This window comes from Sinocyclocheilus grahami, unplaced genomic scaffold (genome assembly GCF_001515645.1).
Source record: "Sinocyclocheilus grahami isolate Dianchi unplaced genomic scaffold, SAMN03320097.WGS_v1.1 scaffold374.1, whole genome shotgun sequence".
Taxonomy (NCBI): domain Eukaryota; kingdom Metazoa; phylum Chordata; class Actinopteri; order Cypriniformes; family Cyprinidae; genus Sinocyclocheilus; species Sinocyclocheilus grahami.
Window position 1 is genome coordinate 1,064,757 of NW_015505553.1, and position 8,803 is coordinate 1,073,559.

At 37.0% G+C, this 8,803-nt stretch overlaps 2 long non-coding RNA genes across 2 annotated transcripts in view; both read right to left on the reverse strand.

Moving 5' to 3' along the window:
* Positions 1-1,211: 1,211 nt before the first annotated feature.
* On the reverse strand, positions 1,212-3,153 carry LOC107549550 (uncharacterized). Its single transcript, XR_001604574.1, has 3 exons — positions 2,965-3,153; positions 2,774-2,888; positions 1,212-1,643 (listed from the first exon to the last, which is right to left on the reverse strand). It is a non-coding gene; the product is annotated as an uncharacterized lncRNA (long non-coding RNA).
* Positions 3,154-5,175: 2,022 nt separating this feature from the next.
* LOC107549547 (uncharacterized) overlaps positions 5,176-8,803 on the reverse strand; it is a 29,216-nt gene continuing 25,588 nt past the window's right edge. Inside the window, exon 2 of the long non-coding RNA XR_001604572.1 lies at positions 5,176-5,469. This is a non-coding gene — a long non-coding RNA (uncharacterized lncRNA). The remainder of the gene's footprint in view (positions 5,470-8,803) is intronic.

Sequence of the window (8,803 nt, forward strand, 5' to 3'; positions counted from 1 at the left end):
TTTACATTTAGTCATTGCTTGGTCTTGGCGGAATAGATCTGCTACGCTGCTGCGGCAGAGCAAGTACCGAGACTTGCTACTGCCAATACATCCACAACATTCTGCTGTGAGCATGTAAGAAATGTTGCTGCTGCAAATATAACGTACATGAAATAACCCCCCATATAGCATACATGAATCACCTTGTAGCAGATCTATATATAGATTGTATACAGGTGGAGCTGGGGAAGGTGGAGGGTTTCTGAAGCAAGCTGCACTGCTACAGCAAGCATTGGTCATATATTTGAATGTTGAGCAGCGAGCTCATTGGCTACCGATAAACTCTCAAACCAATCAGCTGTGCCAACACTTCTAGTTCTTACACTTACATTAGAGTATCAGTCTCTGCTGATACTTATTTGAAAAAGTAACTCAGATATTTTCCTGTAAATTAAAAAGTAATGTGTTACTTTACTAGTTAGTTGAAAAAAAAGTAATCTGATTACATAACTCTCATTACTTGTATTGCATTTACATTTACAGTCCAGCCTAGAGATGACAAGGGCCTGGACAAGAAGTTGTGCCGCATGCTCCGTTAGAAAGGGCCTGATCTTTCTGATGTTGTGCAATGCAAACCTGCAAGTTCGAGCGGTCTTTGCAATGTGGTCTTTGAAGGTCAGCTGGTTATCAAAAGTTACACCAAGATTTCTGACCGAAGTTGATGGGGTATTGCATTACCACAAACACTGTTACTTAGTCCTACAATATCCTCAAAGGAGCTGGCTACTCTTAGGCATCATGCTAACAAAAGCATAAAACTGCATAGAATTTCATGAACAAACATGCACTGTTAAAAATATTTCATTTTATGCTTTTCATAATTCTGTTTATCTCTATGGGAGGAAAGGAAATCAAAACTATACAACAAAGTACAACTGCAGTAAAATGACAATAAAATCTGACCGCATTTGTATCACACACAGCCTTGTTTTCATTTCTGTATAAAAATTAAATATGGTACCAAACCAGACTAAGGTCTATCGTATTTCATCCTCATATTATATTCAAAACTGTAGTTCTAAAAAAGTTGTAAAGGTTAAACGAAATCGGCTAAAATCAGTTTCTTTTAGCAAACAAATCAGCATATCTGAAGAAATTTATAAATATAAAAAGTATTGTTTTGATCACAGAGATCATGTTGGACATAATTTGATCATAGGGAACTATGCACCATAATGTTTAATTCTAGACATGAGATGAATTTATGCTACCAATAACTGTTCATCAGTGTGTTGTATCCGAAAGGCAGATCTGGATTGGTTGATTACCCACATAATTCAGTAATGTTCAAATGTCTGTGAGGTAATACACATGCTACAGTACATCTCATCTTTGATCAAGTATCTGGGAAGTAAATCTTCCCCCATGGAAAGTACAATCACACATGTCAGAGTCTAGAGTCAGATAGAAGTATAGCTGTAGACAAAAATAATGACAAGTAGGTTGAGGATGGTCCCAACAATCCCCAGAAAGGCCAGGATGGACTCTTCCCTGCTCTCCCTCTTCTGTGGTCTTGGGGATTGATGGGTGATCGCATAGTTCAGCATTTTCGCCTGGTGGGTCAGTGTCTTTTTGAAGCCTGTCTGCATGAGAATGACAGATCCCTTTTACACCGAGAGGAGAATAAATGATGAAAGAGAGAGCTTTCATAAATTATGCCATAACAAATGAAGAAGAAAATGTAGCACATTCTGAGTGCAATAGTCATGAAATTAGTGCAATGTTATGTCATGGATATATATATATTTTAATTATCTCCTAAAATTAATGTATACTAGTTAACATTTGCATTCTCTGAATATTTGGTACTGTCACCTTGGTGAGACCCCATGCTAGCAAAAGGGTCAAATGACAACTCATGTTTAATCTGATCCAATAATTTGTTAAAGGTGGCTGAACCCTCTCGAAAAACCTCCATCAATTATTCCAAATCACTTGTTCTGTGTAGGGTCACTGTGGTGCAGCATTATGATGGCCAGATGGACAGTCACACCTTCACACTCACAAACAATGCCAGTTCACATTATGCTGCGTGTCTTTGGTTTGTGGGGGAAACTGAAGAGAGCATGGAGGAACCCACGCCTGGACTCAAACTTCTTGCTGTGAGACAACTTTGTGCCAAATGACTGAATAACCTATTCGAGGAGGAAAATTCTATGAAAAAGTTTCTGCAAGACAAACTGTCAAAGGTTCCTCTAATAACCCCATAATAAGATAAATCGTTTTGAAGCACTTGAAATGTATTTGAAGTTCCTTGAGTACAAATGTTTAAAAAAATCCCTGAAAAGGGTTCCTACACACAACGGCAGTTTCTTTATTGGCAGCTCTGGTTCCATTTAACATCGATGGAAGCTTTCCATTGCACAAAAGGTTCTTTATAGTGGAAAACGGTTCTTCGGATGATTAAAATGTCTTTCACACTAAGAAAAATGGTTCTTTTAAGAACGGAAAGGTTCTTTGAGCTCAAAATTGCATTGATACAAAAAAAATCCCTTTTGATACCTCTATTTTTTTTAAACGCAAGCTAGAGGTTCTCCAGAGGGTTCAGCCAGACCTTTTCTTCTTGGACATTAAATTGCATTACACTAACTCAGACAGAGCATCTCTTGTTTACAAGGCCTGTTTCTGCATAAACACTTGAATGTAAGGTAGACTGCTGACCCCTAGTGGCTAGTTCAACCTATTTAATCTCAACTGCTTTAACTTTATATGATCATGTTAATGAGGTGCCTACCTGACACAGCATCTGGAAAAGTTCCTCACCTTAAATCATCTTATCTGGGAAAGATTGTGGAAAATTCTGTCTCACCATGTTCCAGGACTACAAGGTTTGGTCCTCCTTAGCCCACCTATGGACAAAGGCTTATTTAGATCCATCTTCACACAGTAGCCTATGTGTTGACTATGGCTATATGAGATGCTTACACCATTTCTTTCCCGTCTTTGATTTCTTCCAGAAAAACATCTTCCAAAAATCAGATGAGCAGTCTATTGCGTGCCAGAAGTGTCGAGCCAGGGATTTGGACTTGGAGGTTCTGGCACCAGTGTTTATATTAACGCCATGGAAATTCATACCGAACTGACACTTTTAGATTTCCATTTCTGAGTGTTTTTGAAGATGTAGCTCTGACAGCTGCTGTAGTACCTTCTTCCTGCTCGGGTCTCAGCTATCTACATCTACCTACAGCAAAGGAGGTGTCAGAAACTCTTCAGGCACTGGCACCAATGACCTGATTCTGTTGGCAAACAAAATTCACCTGGAGAATAGTGGCATTCACTGCTCCCTCTGCCTCATATTAGAAAACCTGGTGTCGCCTAGCAACCAGCTTAGAGGGAGGCGAAGGAGTGCTGGGATGTGAAGGCTTTTGAGAGGACGGTGAATGCAGGCAGATTGTTGCAGCTGGCAAATCAGGCATGTTTTACTAAAAAAAAAAATTATATATATATATATATATATATCCTAAAACATTTCTACATTTCAATATATTAAATCATTAAAAAATATATTACAAATGTAATGTAGATATAAAAACTATAGATATAAAAAAACTGAATAAACCACCTCTATGATGACCATATATTTTATTTTGATACTGGGGCATTAAGTAATACACACATCTGGGTATTTTATTTAATTTTATAAAAAAATAAAATTAAATCCTGAAAAGGTCTCCAAGCTGACCCTCATAACTTAGAGTCAAGGCCAAAAAGTCTCTTAAAATATCAGATATTTCTACCTTTTTATGACAAGCAAAATTAGTTTGTCGTGTGTCGCAAGTCTCTAGAAATTTCATGTTTTTCCCCCTTGAAACTAAATTTATAAACTTTTCTTGGTTTTCAAAAACCAAATTAAACCAACCTGAATGTATAATTAAAGTAATATTAGTAACCATTAAAATACAATTTTTAAAATGTAACTAAATTTTATGAAAATAATCAAATTAAGTTATCTAAATTTTTATAAATTTCCTTTTTTCCCCATTGATACTCATCAGTAATCTGTTGTTAATGACATCAGTTTTGCTATTCTGTAATTAATGAACATTTCAGAATGTCAATAGTCTGTAAAATACTATTGCGTACTCTAGTGGACACAGGTGAAACAACAATTACCACTTTTTTTTTCCAACACAGAATTTACTATTACATATTATGTCTGCATGTGTATGTATGTGTGTGTGTGTGTGTATATATATATATAAATAATACACACACACAATGTTTCTTGTTTAATGCCCTTATCAGACTCCAAATTTTGTCAATGACACTGCTTTGTACGATCTACAGTGAATATATAAGTTAGGAGTTGAAATACAAAACCCTTGAAACAATAAGGTGAATCTCTTCATACTTGTAAGTATCAAGTAGGAGCTGTTCATGTATTTTCTCTCACAGAACTGCATCTGCAAAGATCTTTAAAAACGTCTCACCATTAAGGTTAAATAGATACTGTTGCTCCACACGATTAGAACATCTTACACAAGTTACTGGCACAAAAGTTTTGAGTATTACCCTCTCTCTCTCTCTCTCTGGCAGGACAAATTCTAAACATGTCTTTAGACAAGAAATAACACCTGACTGACAACTATACAGGCTTTAAAGAAGGGGTGTCCAAACTCGGTCCTGGAGGGCCGGTGTCCTGCAGTTTAGCTCCAAAGTCCTTGCCTCAACACACCTGCCGGGAAGTTTCTAGCATGCCTAGTAAGAGCTTGATTAGCTTGTTCAGGTGTGCCTAATTGGGGTTGGAGCTAAACTCTGCAGGACACCGAGTTTGGGCACCCCTGCTTTACAGAATGAGGAAGAGGGAAATCTCTTTCTGAATCAACAAGCATATTCTTCCTAATGATATCAGATACACAGAATTCATAATCTTGTGACACACCCAGCAGATTTAGTTTCAAACAATGGGGGCTTTAAAATATTTTATTGACAAAAAATGATATACATCTAAAATACATTTAATACTATATTTGAAAATACAACATTTTAAATATGCAGTGGTCTAGCATTAGAGTATCTGAAATAAAGACAAACATACTGCAATAGAAAATGCAATCATTTGTAATACGGTAATTCTATGTAAAGTGTTTTACAGTGATTTTTCAGAATTTGGAAGGTTTGACATCACTTCCTTCAGTAAGCTGAGGACAGTTTGGACTTCAGCAGGTCAAGTCTCCATTCACAAGTCAAACCTTTGGGAGGTTTACATCAATGTAACAACAATCATCCCAAAGACTAGTCTTTGCTGACTAGACTCCTACTTGGACTCTTTTTCTTGATCCAGGAGAGCTGATCTGATTCCCAGCTTCTGAAGTTCCTCTACCAGATCTCCACTCTGATGCATCTGAAGAAGAATATCACAGCCGCCAAAAAACTCACCATTGATGAACACCTGTGGAATCGTCGGCCAGTTGGAAAAAGTCTTTATTCCTTTTAGGGAAAACAAAGTCACATGTCAGTAGTTGTATTTAGCATAACTATTTCCATCTCTTTTTAATTCTCCGTAATCACTTCAGAGTCTAGGCTTTACTGTTTGGAAACTAACCTCAGTCATGTAAGGTTAACACCCCTTTCTTCCTGCTGCACAGGACTGATAAAGGCAATCAGAGCCGATAGGACTGGACTGCTGGTGCCGTTAACCTACTTGTGCTGTACTGACCAAACTAACAAGTTTCAGACCCAAATCGACTTTCACTGCATGTATAAAAATTGTGGAAGCCCATTTCTGCTACAGTTAAGTAGAAATTCTGTAATTCAGAAACATCTCATAATTAGAAGAACATTTGTAGTAATAATCAGTGGCGGCTCGTGGGTTTTAAAATAGAGGAGGCACACTAATTGTATTGGTCTGGGATCCCTGTCGATTATTATTATTATTATTTGCTTAACCACTTTAAATTAGCTTTTTAGTTGCTTTTAGTCAGAAAATGTAAAGAAAACGACATGCATACAGCAAGATAATATAATTTCATTTACCTGGCCTATCACTTGAAGCAAACATCCATCCCTTCTTAAAAGTCTGTGATAAAAGAGAGCTGCCTGTTGCGCCATTTAATTAAGCCGACTGCTGTATATCCAGCTTAGGCTGTTTTCCTTTTTTTAAAATTTGTATACTGTTTGAATGACAGCTTGGTAAATCTGTTGGCAATCAAATATTCAATATCGCTACTCATCATAAGTACTTGGTACATTATCAGAGCAGCGGCAGACGTTCAAACTAATATCACGTAATTTACGTCTCTGTGATGATTGGTTGATATGAGAAGGGAGGCTAGCCTACGAGGTTTCTTTTCTCAACACTCCTCAGCGCTGAAAGTGAACACTTGATGGTGATAGGCTATTTTTTTTTTTTTTTACCAACGGAGGCACGAGAGCTCAGCGCCTCCCCCTACCCTTCTCTATCATTAGCGGTTGCAATTAGGCTACATCAGCAGATGCGGCGCTTTCACGTTATGGTATTACAACTGTGAAATTGTCAACAAAATATACACATTCTGAGACATGAACTGAAATGAATTGTGAATTTTATTAACATTAAATCGTCCTCCTCCCATTTTCACTTCAAAATTATGGGGAAACTGTGCCTCCCCTGACGAGCCGCCACTGGTAATAATGAGAAAAATTCTCATAAACTTAAGTTTCTCAATTATTGTAACATTTCAAGTCAATATTATGAGGAAAAAAATTTAATGAGAAACTGTCATAATTTATTTCCTCATTAATATCTTGCAATAATGACTAAACATCTCATAATAATGAGAAACTCTCATGTAATAATGTCCTGGTTTCTCATAAAAATTCCTCATAACTTATTTCTTATGTTTCTTACTATTTTGAGATGTTTAGTGATTGCCTTGTAACAATGAGAAACTGTCTTGTAATAATGGAAAATGTTCTTATGATAATAATTCATCTAATTAGCATCTCGTAATAGTGACTCGACATCTCATAATAAGAAACTTTCGGATACTAATAGATGTCAACTATCCTCTTGTTTTCATATTTATTTTATAAAAGCACAACGTTTTGTTGATATCGTGAATGCACACACATAAAAGTAGACCCTTTACATTACCGAATGTATTACTCTTACCTTTATGAGCTAAAATAACGGCGTATTTCAAGTTGTTTCCACTATCAAGAAAAAAATGCAAATGAATGATCGCGCTGGCGCTTCCATGTCCTGCAAAGTGCACTTCAGCTTCCACTCTTCACACAAACGATTAGATATGCGCCTAATAGCGCACATTTATATCGTTTAAACATTTAAACTAACATTGTGATATGCTTAAACTGTTTTATATCTATAGATTTTATTTTAGGCAAGTGGTGATGATTTGAGAAGGCTAAATTGATCAAACATAGGCTATGATCAGCTCACTGTCTGCCGCTGGCCGCTTGGTCGTTACTTTAAAAAAAACTTACATTTAACGAACAAAAATGCTCCAAACGTTTTTCTAAATTAACTTTATTAAAAATTAAACACAATATAATCACTTTAACATTGAACGTTACAAAGCGGACATACTGCGGACCTAACTGGACGTTCAGAACGTCTGGGGGATGTCCACTGTTTGCTGGGCATACACACTCCTATGAGGAGACCCCACATAAATGACAAACAAAAAAAGAATTAGCGCTGCTGCGAGGGTGTTTCTATACAACGGCTGAGGGAGTGACGGCAAATTTGACATGAGTGAGATCACTATCATCCTGCTTTTGTGGGGGGGGGTAGGGGTGTTAAATAATTATTTTCCCCCATAGGTTTTTAACATTCTAAAAGCTCTTTATTCCAAAGATACTACAAGCTAGTCAGTGTATTCAGTAGGTGTAATGTATTGTAAGTTGCTTCAGAAGTATTGCAAGTATTACATACAACAATAATAAAACAGTGCATTGACATAAATAAGGAAATTTACTTTTGGTGCTTAAGTAAAAGTACAGAAGTACTTGCTTTTAAAAGTACTTAAGTAAAAATCTGTCTTTACAACTTGTAATGGAGTAATATTTGACCAGCAGTATCTGTACTTTCACTCAAGTAATGGAGTTGAGTACTTTGTCCGCCTCTGTATATTATTATTTACGGGTGGGACGTGTGTCCCCACGACCCCCCGCCACTTTTTGCAACATCTTGCGGCACGCACGGATGTACCTAAAGAAACATCTCCCTTTGATAACAAAGGCGTTGGTCTGTGTTAAATATCAGGCGATCTCTCGCTGGGATGTGTTATGGCGAGCGCTCGTTGCTGCTGTTATCAGTTCTGGCACTGGTCTTCACACAGACGATCGTACGCTTTGTTCTGGTAAAAGCACAAAACAAAACGTACACAAACATGTCCTTGCTCTTGATATACAATCACTGATGAACACCTTTGGTTTTAAATGAGAGAGAGAGAAAAAACTACATGGATTAGAACCCAGAACCTCGGAAATGCTTGACAAAAGTTCTACCACTAGACCCACACACAACTCACGCGAATTTATGTATTTATTCAGTACTGTGAAGAATCTAGTTACTAATTATACTTTATTATTACTACGTTTATTATTAATTTATATTAATATAGTCATTTGCAATGTGGGCAGGGCCCGTGTGCGCTGCGGGCCCTCCCGGTACGTCATAACAATGAGATACCTTCTTGGAATAACTTAAAATCTCATAATGAGAAACTAAATCATTATTATATAAACCCAACAAAAAAAACGTTTTAAAAGACATAATTGTTAGTTTTTCTGGGGGGGGGGGGGGTTATGACATTTTGAT